At 40.7% G+C, this 17,152-nt stretch overlaps 1 protein-coding gene across 1 annotated transcript in view; it reads right to left on the reverse strand.

Moving 5' to 3' along the window:
- Positions 1–10,924: 10,924 nt before the first annotated feature.
- dtd1 (D-aminoacyl-tRNA deacylase 1) overlaps positions 10,925–17,152 on the reverse strand; it is a gene marked incomplete in the record, with an annotated part of 98,723 nt that continues 92,495 nt past the window's right edge. Inside the window, 2 exon segments of the mRNA NM_001126814.1 lie at positions 10,925–11,100; positions 12,680–13,044.

The raw sequence follows: 17,152 nt of genomic DNA on the forward strand, positions 1-17,152 counted from the left end.
AAACTTTGGAAATATTACTTGCATTATGGTTTTAGCTCTGGTAATATATATAAAGGTATTGTGAAGCTTTCCTAAATAAATATATTGAGATTAAAATGTAAGGCTGTGATGTTGAGTGGATGTACAGAAAAGCAGAGTGACCAAAAAGTAGGCATGGTATATAAATTTTGCACGGTGCCCTGCATGCACTACAGGCCTCTTCCGGTCCCCAGATTTCACTTTGGATATCTGATAACCTTACTGTATATTACACCTTAATCAATAATCAGAAGCGAGGACATGCTGTTGTTTAGTTGTTCTGTTATAGAAACATGTTAAAGCTTCCAGCTCCAGTTACAGAAAGAAAGAACATGGAGCCAGATTTACAGAAATCAGTTTTCATTGGATGATTGGTTTGCATTGTAATGGAGCCACTAACCCCAGAGGGAAAGGGAAACGTTTTATCAAGCTATATTGCTTTAAGAATACAACCTCAATGTTGCTGCAGCATACTTTACCTTTATGAAGACAGTATGCTGGATTTAGTCCAGTTGGTGGGTGGGTGGTTGAGGAACAGAGTTTTGTCCCCCTACAACAGAAGCTGATAGCAGTACATTACGCAGTGTAGTGCTCACTGGAATGTCATTTTCTGGCTAACCTACAGTCATTTCGTACCTGACACATGCTTAACCAGCCTCACATGAATTTATTCTGTACACATTTGATCGAATGACATCCATATAAATTAGGCAACCTCGTTGAACAGTATATGTCATGTCATTTTATTGTGTTGCGTTCAACCTGCATTGGCGCTTACGTGAGCCTGTGTGAGCACAGCACAATAGGGAAGAATGGGATAAGTCTGTCCCTGTGTTCCCCTGAGGTGAAATGCAGGAATAATCCACCACAGAAGAATGCAGGAACAGGCACTAGTGAATACAAATCCTATGTCACATTTTTATAAGTTTAACAAGTTCATTGCAAATTTTGCTGCTGAATGAGACACAACACGAGTGCAGTTTTCTAAGCACTGGCACTTTAGTGAGAACTGAAGCACTGGTGCTGAACAATGCTGAAAGTTTTGGGAAAATGCTGCATTGTGGGAAAAAAACATGGGAATTGCATTTAAAATTGCACTTTGCTCACTGTACTTGTGGATGTTAATGAGCCCTAAAGTGTGACCTGCAACATAAAAAAGCAAAACCTTCTATAACATTACAAAACTTGAGAGATACCAGCCAAACCCACTACCCCAAGCTATGTAAAATGATAGCACAGTAGCCAAACAGCATATACAATACAAATATCCTCCCTGACGAATTGCAGAAACCTCTAACATCTGCTGCCCTGTCACCACTGGAATGTACCACTTATTAATGGTAGATAGTATAGTGGGGGATACATATACAGCATGTATACTTCCATCAAAGTTTCTCTGCATTTTACACTGTAATAATTAGAGTTTAATTTAGTATTCATCATTAGGGCTGCTATTTTGTATATAAAAAGCCAGTGGAGCTTGGATTATAATGTCCTGTGTGTCATCCCCCAATCAACTGACTTCAAATTTATAAGATGAAGTTTTATATTATATTAATTCAAGCAAAAAGCAAACACAATCCAATGAGCTTGTTGGGGTGCTTTATTATGTGGGTACAAGTACACTGATTTCTTACACATTGGCTTCTAAGCTGCATTAAATAATGTATTGGGGCCCCAGAAGGCCAACCTCACAGTTTGGGCACTTCTGTCTTGCATTAAAATGATACATAATTATACAGATTTACTATCTGAAAAAATGGCCACGAAACGTAGTGAATTTGCCAGGGGGTTATGTAAGTCGAGCCCTATTTCTAACAGCAATTTGTTCACAGCATTAACAGATTGCAAGAGGTTTGCATGCTCAAAATAAAAATGTTTGATTAGTTTTCCCTTTAATTTACACTGAACTATGATGCAGGATACATGTTGTTATCCCAAAGGTGATTAAATCTTCCTTAGGAAACTGATTACACTTATAAGGTTTATTCTTGGTACGTTAACAAGCTGCCTGCATTCCCTAAGAGCAAAATAACCCGGCAAACATTTCATACAGCCGACGTAATAGTGTAGCTATCAAGCCTGTCTAGAGGAAATTACACTAAAATGCAGAATACAATTACAACATTAAAGGTCACAGCATGAGAAGGGCTGCGCTTAAAAAGCCCAGGACACAGTGTCCTGATGTGACTTTAGGCTCCAATTCACAAAGTGATGTCTAAGCACACTGAAAAAGAAAAATGACAATTTTTAAAATAACTTTAAAAGATCGGAATGAAAAGATTCCCTGGGAAACATTTAAGGTGCATTAAAGTGATGGAGCCTATTGAGCTTGGCGCACACTTGCTTGTGCACAGCAATTTTGAGAATGGCTTTGTGGGTCCATTGGCATAACAAAAGCATGCCGCTCCCCACAAAGAAATTTCAGGGGGGCCTGGCGTGCACAGCAACCCATACCTGGTTCAACCCATACCTGGTCCAACCCATACCTGGTCCAACCCATACCTGGCCCAACCCATACCTGGCCCAATCCATACCTGGCCCAACCTATACCTGGCCCAACCCATACCTGGTCCAACCCATACCTGGTCCAATCCATACCTGGCCCAACCCATACCTGGCCCAACCCATACCTGGCCCAATCCATACCTGGCCCAACCCATACCTGGCCCAACCCATACCTGGCCCAACCTATACCTGGCCCAACCCATACCTGGCCCAATCCATACCTGGCCCAACCCATACCTGGACCTCTCTCTCCACTCCCCTGATCAAGAAATTCCCTTTGCATCCCCCACTCCCCGTCTGCTTGCACTGGGTAAGTTAGAAAACAAGGGGAATTCTAAAAACTATAGAGGAAGCAGACTCCACAGCCCGTGCCCCCCGTCACTATATGGCTAATAGTATCTAGACACTTTGGCGAAAATCACCTGTCCTTAGTCTGAAAACCCACAGCCAAGGTCCAAACTTTCTCTGGAAGCAACAGCAAAGCAAAAACTATTGATTGGGAGAATGGAGTATTTATAGGTAAGCACCACACACACAGCCAACATCACCATGCACAGTGCCAGAGGTTGGAGTGGTGTAAAGGTTACTGCGATAAGAGCACAGGAAAATCATCATCTGGAGTGATATATGGCATTTCACCATCTGAAAGTCTGGGTTTGGCAGCTGCTAGGAGAACACTACCTGCCTGAATGTGTAATAGATATGTAAAGTTTGAGGAGAAGCACTAATGGTCTGGAGCTGGCTTCCATGGTTTGAGTTAAGTCTCCTGTTTCAGGGAAAGCAAATGAATAGAATGGCATTGTGACAATTCCATGCTTCCTATTCTATGGCAACAGGTTTAGGATAGTTGTCTGTTTCAACATAATAATGGTCTATACCCAGGCTTAGTAGTCTGTGGCAACAGTACAGAACACCATTTGTGATGAACTGAAATACAGCCCAGGAGCCAGGCCTGATGCCCAGCATCAATGCCCAACCTCACTAAAGCTCTTGTGGCTACATAGAAGCAAATCCCACCGACAATGTTCCAACATCTAGTGCAAGGCCTTCCCAGAAGAGTTCTATATGTTACAGCAGCAAAGGGAGGGCCAACTTCATGCTGATACCCTTGGTTTTGGAATGACAGGATACTTGTAAGCAATGTAATTCAATTCCCTTAATTCATAGGTGCATATTTACTAAATTGGGAAAAGTCAAATCTAATGTATGTTTGTCACAAATGAAAATTTGCCACATCATCAAAAATTTATTGAAACATGAGTATGAAAAGTTCTGGAGTATTACCTTCGCGCTGGCGCAAACCTGCATCTTTTCACCACTAGGAAACTCTGAAAACATGGCGCTATAACAGTAGTGATAGCGAATCTGTCCCGTTTCAGTTCGCTGAAAAATGCAAAGATTCGTGAAGTGCTGAAAATGACGTGCGGAAAACGTGTGCACCAATTAAAGGGTTAAGTCATGTACATAAGTTATATCTTACCATTACAATGGTACATCCATTTAACCCTTTACATGCTACATGTTCTAAGTTTTCAAGTTATTCAATGCTTGTAAAAAATCAGAAGGTATACAAGGGTTTAAATGTAAATCAAGTAGATAGAACATATCTCTTAAGTTATTGCTGTTATTGCTTTAAGACTACAATCCTTAATTTTAAAGGGGTGGTTGACCTTTGAATTACTGTTAGTATGTTGTAGAGAGTGCTAGTCTGAAATAATTTGCAGTAGGTATTTATTTTATATTATTTATATGTTTTTTTTAATTTTTAGATTTTTTTATCCAGCAGCTCTCTAGTTTAGAATATAAGCAGCTATATGGTTGCTAGGGTCCAAATTACTCTAGCAACCAGGCACTGGTTTGAAAGATAAACAGCAATATGGATGGGAGAGGGACTGAACAGAAAGATAAGTAATAGAAAGTAGCACAGAACAATAGTTTTTTGGCTGCTGGGGTTTGTGACCCCCATTTAAAAGCTGCAAAGAAGCAGAAGAGAAAACCAAATGATTTAAAAACAATAAATATGAAAAGTTGGCCATTACTGAAAAGTGAACCCCCCCTAAATACTTCTTAGAACTAAATCTACTTCTCACAGGGTAAAGTGGGTTTTAGAATCTGCTTTACATTCTCCCCAGTTTATTTATGCTAATGATCCCACAGATATTCCAGAATGTACAATATAAGAACAGTGAATAATGTCTTAAATGTTGTTTTGTTATAATGGTGGGAATTTATATTTCTCTTTATGTGTTTAATTCTTTAAAAATTCAAATAAAAACCAATGAAACATAATCTGCTTTACACTAGAAATCTGGGGGCACCCCCGTATCAGTCTCTCATTTAAGTTAGGTCTGTCTGAGAGAAAAGAGATTTTAATCTCAGCCTTTCATTGGATTAATTATATAGTTTGTTTATTTTAACAAAAAGTGTTTGGCTCTTGCCGTATTCCTATCTACTCAAGATTTCGGTTGCTTCATTGTTTATGTATCTGTTACACTTAATACACAGCACAGATAACTACTGAAAGGTAGATTTTTTTTCTCCCTCTGGAGCACTGCCAGTCCATGGAAAGCAGAGATAAAGCAGGTCTACCTAGCGGCTGAGATGACTTTATATGGACTAGTTTTCCCTGTTGCAGCAAGTGAGCAGTGTGTAGTAAAGTAAATCACGAGAGACAGGATTAAATGAATAAGCGCAATAGATCACAGCTACTTGGTGTGGCGCAGGTTTGCTGTATGCCAAGCACCATACATGGCAACATTCTCTCCTTCCCTGTGTCTCATTGCAGAGATGGTGTTTAACTAGACAATAAACAGAAGCTCCCAAACCAAGACAAACACAAGGCTGGAAACTCTGAGGGCAAACGAATCATCTTATTTTGCTCAGTTATCATCGGGATATAATAACAAGCAGGTTCCCCATGACAACTTGCTATCTTTAGCTGGCTGTGGGTTTTTTCCACACTCACTTGCATAGAAGGGACTTGTAAATATATACACTGACTACAGGATTTCCTTTCCCATGGGAATTAAACTATCTCTTATATTGTATACACAATATATTTTATTGGGCATGTTAAAGCTACATGGAGAGATGCTGACCATGCATGAGTTAAATATCAAACCAAATCTAATTTGTGTATTTAAAAGTTAGTAGCAAACTTCACTATAGAGCAACTCTCAACCCAGGCCGGGCAATCTGGGGCTGCTGTAGACCTGTGCCTTATTTTGGGTCTGTGGGGGATTTCTTTGCCCTCACTGTACTTGAAAAACTAGAGCCCATTTTAAATCTCAGTGCTCCTCTAGCAAAAGATTTTGTATGCAGAGTCAAGTTTGTGAATCATAAGGCCTTTGCATAGTTCAACCTTCGGGCAGGAGGATGTTTTAGGGCAAAGATACACGAGGCTATTAGTCGGAGCGGCTTTTTAAAAAAAGTCAGCATGCCGCAAATTGCAGCGATTGGTCTTGGCCACTCATATAATAACCTATGGCAGCTAAATTGGTGCAACTTTTTAAAAACTCGATTACGGTGACTAATTGCCCCGTGTGTCTTCACCCTTCCTGTACAGTGCAGAACACAAAGCAGGTGCAGAGTGCAACCCCCAATAAATGCAGAATTACAGTGGCTTGCAAAAGTATTCAGCCCCCTTGAACTTTTCCACATTTTGTCACATTACAGCCACAAACATGAATCAATTTTATTGGAATTCCACGTGAAAGACCAATACAAAGTGGTGTACACGTGAGAAGTGGAACGAAAATCATACATGATTCCAAGCATTTTCTACAAATAAATAACTGCAAAGTGGAGTGTGCGTAATTATTCAGCCCCCTTTGGTCTGAGTGCAGTCAGTTGCCCATAGACATTGCCTGATGAGTGCTAATGACTAAATAGAGTGCCCCTGTGTGTAATCTAATGTCAGTACAAATACAGCTGCTCTGTGACGGCCTCAGAGGTTGTCTAAGGGAATATTGGGAGCAACAACACCATGAAGTCCAAAGAACACACCAGACAGGTCAGGGATAAAGTTATTGAGAAATTTAAAGCAGGCTTAGGCTACAAAAAGATTTCCAAAGCCTTGAACATCCCACAGAGCACTGTTCAAGCGATCATTCAGAAATGGAAGGAGTATGGCAACTGTATACCTACCAAGACAAGGCCGTCCACCTAAACTCACAGGCCGAACAAGGAGAGCGCTGATCAGAAATGCAGCCACGAGGCCCATGGTGACTCTGGATGAGCTGCAGAGATCTACAGCTCAGGTGGGGGAATCTGTCCATAGGCAACTATTAGTCGTGCACTGCACAAAGTTGGCCTTTATGGAAGAGTGGCAAGAAGAAAGCCATTGTTAACAGAAAACCATAAGAAGTCCCGTTAGCAGTTTGCCACAAGCCATGTGGGGGACACAGCAAACATGTGGAAGAAGGTGCTCTGGTCAGATGAGACCAAAATGACTTTTTGGCCAAAATGCAAAACACTATGTGTGGCGGAAAACTAACACTGCACATCACTCTGAACCCACCATCCCCACTGTCACATATGGTGGTGGCAGCATCATGCTCTGGGGGGGCTTCTCTTCAGCAGGGACTGGGAAGCTGGTCAGAGTTGATGGGAAGATGGATGGAGCCAAATACAGGGCAATCTTGGAAGAAAACCTCTTGGAGTCTGCAAAAGACGACCTAAACATAAAGCCAGGGCAACAATGGAATGGTTTAAAACAAAACATATCCATGTGTTAGAATGGCCCACAGTCCAGATCTAAATCCAATCGAGAATCTGTGGCAAGATCTGAAAACTGCTGTTCCCAAAGGCTGTCCATCTAATCTGACTGAGCTGGAGCTGTTTTGCAAAGAAGAATGGGCAAGGATTTCAGTCTCTAGATGTGCAAAGCTGGTAGAGACATACCCTAAAAGACTGGCAGCTGTAATTGCAGCAAAAGGTGGTTCTACAAATTTGACTCAGGGGGCTGAATAATTACGCACACCCCACTTTGCAGTTATTTATTTGTGAAAAATGTTTGGAATCATGTATGATTTTCGTTCCACTTCTCATGTGTACACCACTTTGTATTGGTCTTTCACGTGGAATTCCAATAAAATTGATTCATGTTTGTGGCTGCAATGTGACAAAATGTGGAAAAGTTCAAGGGGGCCAAATATTTTGCAAGCCACTGTATAGGCAAGAATTTGTCCTAGAAGTTAGATGATCAGACTTTCATGTGGGATTTTAGTCTAGAAACCCTGGATTGATTCCCTCTGGCAACTCCTTGTGACTCTGGACAAGTTATTTTGACTCCTGGTGTCCCAGCAACTGTAATGGCTGCCCTGCCTGCTGTAAAGCATCTTGAGACCCATGGCAGAAAAGTTTTATGAAACCAGCTCCTAAAGCAGAACTGCCCAACTGGATGCCAGTGGGCTGGATGTGGCCCTCCAAAGGAATTTTTGCAGCCCTCAGTCAGCTCAAAGGCCCCATAGAGTTCACAGTATGACATCATCATTTTCATTTAACCCAGGCCTCAAGCATGTTATATAGGAAATGACTATATGTAGTAAGCTGGACAGCACTGCTGTCATGAAATGAGAAGATCTTTCACTGATATTTCCACTTAGGAGTTAGGTGATATCAGATCGATCCGATCATTTAGGGTAGTGGCAGATGGGGAGATTAGTCGCCCCACAACAAATCTTCGTTACCGCTGGCGACTAATCTCCCCGCAATGCCATCCCACCGGCAAGAATGTAAATACGCGTCACTACGATTTCCCGAAGTCACCCCAAGTTTCCTTGTGAGGCAATCGTAGCTATGTGTATGCCATCCCAGAGGCGATTTACATTCTTGCCGGTGGGATGGCATTGCGGGGAGATTAGTCGCCCATGGTTACGAAGACGCGGGGCGACTAATCTCCCCATCTGCCACTGCCCTTAGCCCTCTGACTGAGCAAATGAATATCACTGACAGGGTGCAGACAACTGGGACTAGGACTACATAAATGTGTAGATGTGCTCCTCACCCTGGGATTTTTAAACGTGCCCAATTGACACCTGGCCAATTTTTATCCAGATATTGGTCAGGCAGGCCCTTCTGAGGGCCCTGTACACAGGCCATAAGCTGCCAACTCAGACTGTTGGCAGCTTTTACCACTTTTACCCCGTGTATGTCAGGCAGGCATCTTAACAGAGCACAGCAACTTTATGAATAGGGTGATTGTTAGGGATCATTTCCATGTTTATTTGGATTCATTTGGTCATAGTGATTCCAGGCACTGCACTTCATAAAGGGAAGCAGCTGACTCACATAGAGAAATAACTGTACAGGTAATGACAGATTCCATTATTGCTACCTTTTCATCCTTCACATATTGTTTTTGCCTACTGAGGATATGGCAGCTCCCTCTTCATTCTGCTAAAACTCCTTTCTAGGCTCATCCTTATTCCAAAATAGGGCACTGTTCCCAATCTCCATTTGCAACTGAGAACACTTTCTACTGTGACTGGAAATTGCTGTGAAACATAAATATGAAAATATCAGAAAAACAATTCTGGCAAAAGTGCATTTTATTTTACACTGACTAAGACACGGTTCCTCTGGGAGAAGAGAATAAAGATAATAATAAGAAGAGCAGCCGGAGCGCTGCAAGATCATTGACTAAGGAGAAAGTGACTCTGATACACAATTCATTATTCTCATTACCCCGAGGTCTCAGAATGAAGAGGAGGATGAGGAGGATGAGTAAACAGCAGTTAAGTCATTAATCCTCCTGAAATTGCACTTGAAAACACTGTTTTATGATATATTCTATATACAGCTTGTTTCCTGATTATGATGAGCACATTATTGAAGGAGCAGCTTGTTTTGCATTTTACCCATCAGTGACAGAAAAACATGGTGTTTCATGCATTTATAGCTGCATTCTCTGTATCTATACAGGTATGCGAGTCTTTCCGTAATTTGTATCTCGATACCCTAAGTCTACAGAAAATAATTTAAACATTACATAAACCCAATACAATTGTTTTGCCTCAAATAAGCATTAATTATATCTTAGTTGGGATCAAGTACAAAGTACTGTTTTATTATTACAGAAAAAAAGGATTTAATTTTTTAAAAACTCAACTATTTGATTAAAATAGAATCTCGTAATTTTGGAACCAAGAAAAGTGTATTTTCTTTAAAGGAAAACTAAACCCCCTCACAAACAAAAGCCCCCATCCACTGCCATACCTTGGCCCACCTTCCTGCCCCTTCCTGCAGAGTCTATTACATGGAAAAGTGCCTTGGTTTGTAACACTAACATATGGGTGCAGAGTGGTGCAATGGGGTATAGAGGTGCCATTCTGTGTATCTTTGGATTTTCTTCTATCAATTCACCAACAATGAGCTTTCTGGCACATGTACAATTGCAGCTGGTTCGGGATAAGTTCCAGCTTAGCATTCGCCAGAATGCTTTGCCATCAGTGAAGTGACAGAAGAAGATATGAAGATACAGGATATGGTGCCAGTGAACTTCCCTGCTCACTGATTGACTCCTTCCCCCAATCCAGAGCACTCACCTATAAACTACTCCACTGCACTCTCTAGCTCCTTAATGTGCAGCACTCTCACATAAACCATGGTCTCACCACCACTGCAGTCTGTGCCAGATCTGTCTCTTCCACAAGTCACGTCAGACTTTTATTTCACTTCAGCTTTCAGCATTGTGGGAGATGATCATCAGGAGTCATGACACTTTAGGCAAATACCACCTGTGTTAAGGGATCTACAGTATGGCCCTGATTAATCTTGAGCTTAAAATACTTTGCTTGATTGAATAATTAATTGCTTAAAAGAGCAAAAAAAAAAAAAAAAACACCCATAAACTTTATGCAGTAGCAAGATGAAGAGCACCCAGGTGTACAGTAGCTGAAAATATATCCTAAACTCACTGGCAAAATAAGATTTTTGATGCTGCATGCTTAGAAACAGGATTCGGATTTGGTTCCGTGTTCGGTCAAACCTTCTATGAAGGATTCAGGGTTCGGCAGAATCCCAAAATAGTGGATTCAGTGCATCCCTAGTGGGTACCACTTATCCCTCCTTCTTTCCATGCTGTCAGACCTACCGCCCTTTAGTTAGAGTGACTCAGTACAATATTGACATCTACACGTGTGGTAAAGTAGCATCTGGTCTGATCCCTAGGACCATCGCCAGACAGGTCAAATTGGATGGATGTAGGCTTTATAGTGGCACTGCACACAAGATTACAGTAAAATGTCTCTAAATAAACACAAGTCACTTATAAATACTTCTCTAATGAGCATCTGGCACTACTTAAAGCTATACTTGTGGTCCCATAACTGTCACCAGAGAAATAGTGGCTGCCTGTTCTTTGTCATTTCCTCTGAGTAATCTTATAAAACAGAGATCAAACTATTTGTTTAATGGGTGGTGACAGGGAAAGATACACAGACAAAGATTTCATTCAAGCACAAACAACTAGATCTACTGAACATTACAACAACTTTCTAAACATCAATGGACTAATTGTACAATGATCCCGGAAGATATATATATATTTATATATATATATATATATATATACAGGTCCTTTTCAAAAAATTAGCATATTGTGATAAAGTTCATTATTTTCTGTAATGTACTGATAAACATTAGACTTTCATATATTTTAGATTCATTACACACAACTGAAGTAGTTCAAGCCTTTTCTTGTTTTAATATTGATGATTGTGGCATACAGCTCATGAAAACCCAAAATTCCTATCTCAAAAAATTAGCATATTTCATCCGCCCAATAAAAGAAAAGTGTTTTTAATACAAAAAAAGTCAACCTTCAAATAATTATGTTCAGTTATGCACTCAATACTTGGTCGGGAATCCTTTTGCAGAAATGACTGCTTCAATGTGGCGTGGCATGGAGGCAATCAGCCTGTGGCACTGCTCAGGTGTTATGGAGGCCCAGGATGCTTCAATAGTGGCCTTAAGCTCATCCAGAGTGTTGGCTCTTGTGTCTCTCAACTTTCTCTTCACAATATCCCACAGATTCTCTATGGGGTTCAGGTCAGGAGAGTTGGCAGGCCAATTGAGCACAGTAATACCATGGTCAGTAAACCATTTACCAGTGGTTTTGGCACTGTGAGCAGGTGCCAGGTCGTGCTGAAAAATGAAATCTTCATCTCCATAAAGCTTTTCAGCAGATGGAAGCATGAAGTGCTCCAAAATCTCCTGATAGCTAGCTGCATTGACCCTGCCCTTGATAAAACACAGTGGACCAACACCAGCAGCTGACATGGCACCCCAGACCATCACTGACTGTGGGTACTTGACACTGGACTTCAGACATTTTGGCATTTCCCTCTCCCCAGTCTTCCTCCAGACTCTGGCACCTTGATTTCCGAATGACATACTTTGGACCACTGAGCAACAGTCCAGTGCTGCTTCTCTGTAGCCCAGGTCAGGCGCTTCTGCCGCTGTTTCTGGTTCAAAAGTGGCTTGACCTGGGGAATGCGGCACCTGTAGCCCATTTCCTGCACGCGCCTGTACACGGTGGCTCTGGATGTTTCTACTCCAGACTCAGTCCACTGCTTCCGCAGGTCCCCCAAGGTCAGGAATCGGTCCTTCTCCACAATCTTCCTCAGGGCCCAGTCACCTCTTCTCGTTGTGCAGCGTTTTCTGCCACACTTTTTCCTTCCCACAGACTTCCCACTGAGGGGCCTTGATACAGCACTCTGGGAACAGCCTATTTGTTCAGAAATTTCTTTTTGTGTCTTACCCTCTTGCTTGAGGGTGTCAATGATGGCCTTCTGGACAGCAGTCAGGTCGGCAGTCTTACCCATGATTGCGGTTTTGAGTAATGAACCAGGCTGGGAGTTTTTAAAAGCCTCAGGAATCTTTTGCAGGTTTTTAGAGTTAATTTGTTGATTCAGATGATTAGGTTAATAGCTCATTTAGAGAACCTTTTCATGATATGCTAATTTTTTGAGATAGGAATTTTGGGTTTTCATGAGCTGTATGCCACAATCATCAATATTAAAACAAGAAAAGGCTTGAACTACTTCAGTTGTGTGTAATGAATCTAAAATATATGAAAGTCTAATGTTTATCAGTACATTACAGAAAATAATGAACTTTATCACAATATGCTAATTTTTTGAAAAGGACCTGTATATATATATCACACAAAACTGTAGCGTGGAGATTTCACCAAAGCAACATTTGTTGGAGTTGAAGTGACAAGTGGGAAAAGATGTAAACAGAAGTAAACAAATGGGCAGTGATAAAAATGCAGGCACTATTTGTCTCGACGTTGTAGACAGACAGATGGGAGAGGTCGGACAATGTTTGCTGTGAGTGCATATCGTTGCAGGTAATGGAAGCCATTCCTTTGGTTTCCCTCAACACGGAATAAGCTGCAATTAGAAATGAAGTCAGGTTGCAGTCTTGTTTGCAAAACGCTTCCGAGAGACTAGTACAGGAGAATAGAGCAACTCTTCACACACTGGTGCTTGGATCTCGGGGTCTCACGCCCTGAAATAAATAGGAAAATGTCATTAAAGCCCTAGAAATGTAACAGTCTTTACTGAAACTGAACCCTTTTCATATCGATAAAAAAAATCAGTTTGTTACATTTAAATTTATTAGGGCCAGATTTAATTGGACAAGGCAGCCAAGATTATAGTCACCACCATGGACTAAATGGCCAATTCTCCATCATAAATTAAATCTCCCCATACAGTTTTATAGCTTGTCTCTCACCTCATCCTATTTTTGAGCACTTACATTTATTCATTATAACAAGGTTATAGATATATGAAATCAGTGGATCCTATGAATATTGTAATTCAGTTTGCATCCCTATAGACTTCAGTGGTATTCTAGCAAAAATAAACCAATGGATTTTTCTCATCAGTCCAAAAAATTACACAGTTACAGAAATGCAGTACTTTGTATAAGGGATATTTATAGGTAATTCCCATTGGGGCAAGTATTAAGTTTACTTTCTCAGGAAACTTTCAATATGTAATATATGCAAACAATATTAATAGTAGGTATTTTCTTTTCATACTGTGCAGAAAATTGAATTAAGGTGATCCCTTCCCATACTGAATGGTTTGATATACAAAGATCAGGGCTGGGTACAGGTTGGGGGTGGGGGTGGTACAGGCTGGACACCTCCCAGGGGCCCAGACTACTGCAAAATGGATGTAGCTTGTCAATAAAGGGGAGTGGTTTGAAAATTTCAGGGGCTGGGTTGCTGTGCAAATGGAACCCAATAAAAACTATACTGTCTAAAGGTAAAAATACACGGAGTCAGCATTTCACTGGCCCAATGGTTATTCAGTTGTTGAGCTCAAAGTGGTTCGATTCAGCCTGGAAAGTTGGTTGTCTAATCTGGTACAAATTCACAAATTTTGTGAATTGCATAACTCTATGCGACACACAGCTAGCCTTTAGTTAATGGTAAGACATTTGCCATGTAACGTAAACTAAATATCTAGTTTTTTAAATCAAATAAAGGCAATTGTATAAGTGTAATGTATTAAAGGGATGTATACTAATATAGTGTATTATACCTTGTATTAGAGATATCATTAGCATGATGATATCAGAATTAATCTGATTCTGGTTGCTAACAGATCTCAAAAAGAACATCACCGCCAGCACTATACTAAGCTACAAGTTGAAGATTACCTGTCCCTTTATGTATGTGTATGCAAGTTTACATAGGTGTGCAGGTCACTATTCCTGAAATACCATGCACATCAGCCTGATCCAGCTAACTGCTGCAGAACTTTACTAAGGGGCCCTTGTTCTAGGGAATTTGTATAAAATACCCAACCAATTTTAAAATATAAAGAAGGCAGTTCCCAAGCTGCTTTAATAAATGAATGACCCTAACCTGTGATAATGTAACTGTGCATTTCCCCTAGGCATTCCCATGCAGTCACTAGCCAGGAGATGAGAAGCAGCGGGTGATATAAATAAAAGACTTGTATAGAGCAAGTCACGTGTAGCTAGTGATTCCTCACCAGCAGCCGCTCCACTAATTAGTAAAGAAACACAAGTAAATGAATAAAATGCAAAATGAACATGACACAAACATAAATGGAAACTGTCAGTCCCTGTGTGAAGCATGTGGAACATGGTTATATTCTAAATGGATACAGTATTCCTCTGTACTGAAACCATAAATATGCAATAAGCACCTTCGGCAAGCAGCATCCAATCAGAAAGAATCTGCAATTAACATGCATTTTATGAAAGAACTTCCATATCCTACAACCGTATCCTCATTTAGAATATTATACTCAGAGATGAAAAGTAATTCAACTGTAGGTGCCCTGTCAGCATTTTAATGAAAGCTTATTGAAATGGAAAATGCCATTTTGTATTGTTTATTGCTAATTTAATGAGGATACATGGTACAACATTTTTCATATATGTACAGTATGCATATTAGCACTACATATTGCTAGGCTTAGCTGATATCTTTTTCTGAGACACAAGTAGCGAGTATTTATACAAACCCTGCTTATAGGGGAATATTTTAATTGTGTTCCAATAAATGTTACCAGCTACTGATGGAAGAGTTCCAGGTAATTTAAAGGTAGCCATAAATGTCAATATATTAACTTTTTCTGCAAAGTCATCAAATAAAGGCATCTTTGCCTGAGTTGGCCACCGACCTGTTGGGCCAAATACAGCTGATGACCCAGTTGCTCCACTCCCTGGCCAACAATTGCAAATCACGGGGCTGGTGTTGCCAAATGTGACAAGAATTACTTATCTTATACCCCAAGCTTGGTGCTCCTGTACTGCACTGGCCTGGGGTACTTATTAGCGAGCACCACAGAGATCTACTTGCGATTCTTTTTTCAATGTCACCGGGTTGACGCATGCATGGTGGAGATAAAAGGCCAGCTTGTTGTTTATAATTTGGCTTTTCACTTTACTGCACAGGCACACCTGGCCCAAAGAAGGAAGGAGATCACTCCGCTTGCTCAGAAGTACCATGGGTCGGGTGCAGTTTGCTGTTTGCAGTTCACTGTGATTTAACCTTTCCTATTCATTTTATACACAAATATATATTTGAGAATACATTAATACATTAATACCCAGCAGTAGGCAGGAACCTCTTAGCTGGAAATAATACTGAACCAATAAATGGTATCCATGCTGTTTAGGGAATGTGTCCATGATCCCCTTTAATACAATAAAATATCTTCTAACAATAGATCATCATTAATAAATTAACGGCATCTGTCATCTCCAAATTGTTTTCCCCACCAGAGGTGCTGGCAATAGAGCCATACTCTAGTTAGGGGAAACAATAGTTAAAAAGAAAACAAAAAAAGCCCCCATCAGTGCTAGGTTGCCGGCAGCGGGAGGCACCTCCAGGTGTGGGTGACCATGTTGGGAAACGCATGTACATAATGAGTGGGTGCCACAATTGTGAATAGGCTCTCTCCACCACTCCTGCATCAGGCACTTGTGCATAATAAGCAAGCAGGAAGACTCCTTCATTATGAACATGTGCGCTATACAACATGGCTGCTCACATCAGGAGCTCCCTCCTGGTGTGGGTGACCAATCGCTGGTGGGGGCTATTTTTTTGTTCTTAAAAAACTAGTGTTCCCCTTAAGTGAAGTGCAGGGTCTATTAGCTGCACCTCTGGTGGAGGAAACAATTTGGGGGTGACAAGACTCTTTAACCTTGTGCCATTTCTGAGGTTTAAGCAAATACATTCCAACATGTTTGGCTGCTACAACAGTTCAGTGGTCATTGGAATTAGAAGGGGTGCATCCTACATCAGGTTTATTTCCGTTTACCAATGAATGTCTCAGAAACTCCAAGTTTAACAGGTAGGCAGCAATAAAGTACACATGTTTCCAAGACAATTCAGGAGTTAAAGTTTTACATTGACAGAACGGAGCAAAAACAACAACCGTGAAATGAATGAACAACTGACATATTATGATTACTTTATAAACTTCTATTCTACCTGTTTTCCAATCGGTTAAATGAATATAAAAAATAATAATGACATTTTCCTCCATTACCCAGTGCACCAGATTGGGCTTGTAATGCACAAAATGTAATTTCCAAATGTGCAAGAAGGTGGAGGCAAGCGATGGCAAGCAAAGCCTTTCCGCACCAGGCATCCTCCGCAGACACATTTGTGTTCAGTGTGACTGGAAGTTATTATCTCGGAGCGGTGCACAGGCCTGAAGGAAATGACTTGGTATTCACAGTTCAGTAGCCAGAAGAGAGATGAAGGCATCAGGGAACTGAAGCTACGACTGAAAGCATCACTACTCTTAAATAATAATGAACGCATGTCCCAAAAGGACAGGGTCAGAGATCTAAGAAGCAGCTCTTTATGCTTTGGACAACTGTAAAAACACTTTCATGTAACTGGTACAAAGATGTAGCTGACAATGGGTTCAGAGGTATAAAACACAACATCAGCTTTTAGTACATATTAGGTAAAAAACATGAATAGTTCATGCAGAACAGTTATTTTTCCCCTCAAATACACTGTGATGCTTTAAAGCACAGAATATATAAATTTAGGGCAAAAGTTCTCCATCATGGAGGGTCATTTGTCTTCTTCCGCAAAGGCAAGGAATGGGTT

The sequence above is a fragment of the Xenopus tropicalis genome, chromosome 5 (genome assembly GCF_000004195.4).
Source record: "Xenopus tropicalis strain Nigerian chromosome 5, UCB_Xtro_10.0, whole genome shotgun sequence".
In the NCBI taxonomy this organism is placed as follows: domain Eukaryota; kingdom Metazoa; phylum Chordata; class Amphibia; order Anura; family Pipidae; genus Xenopus; species Xenopus tropicalis.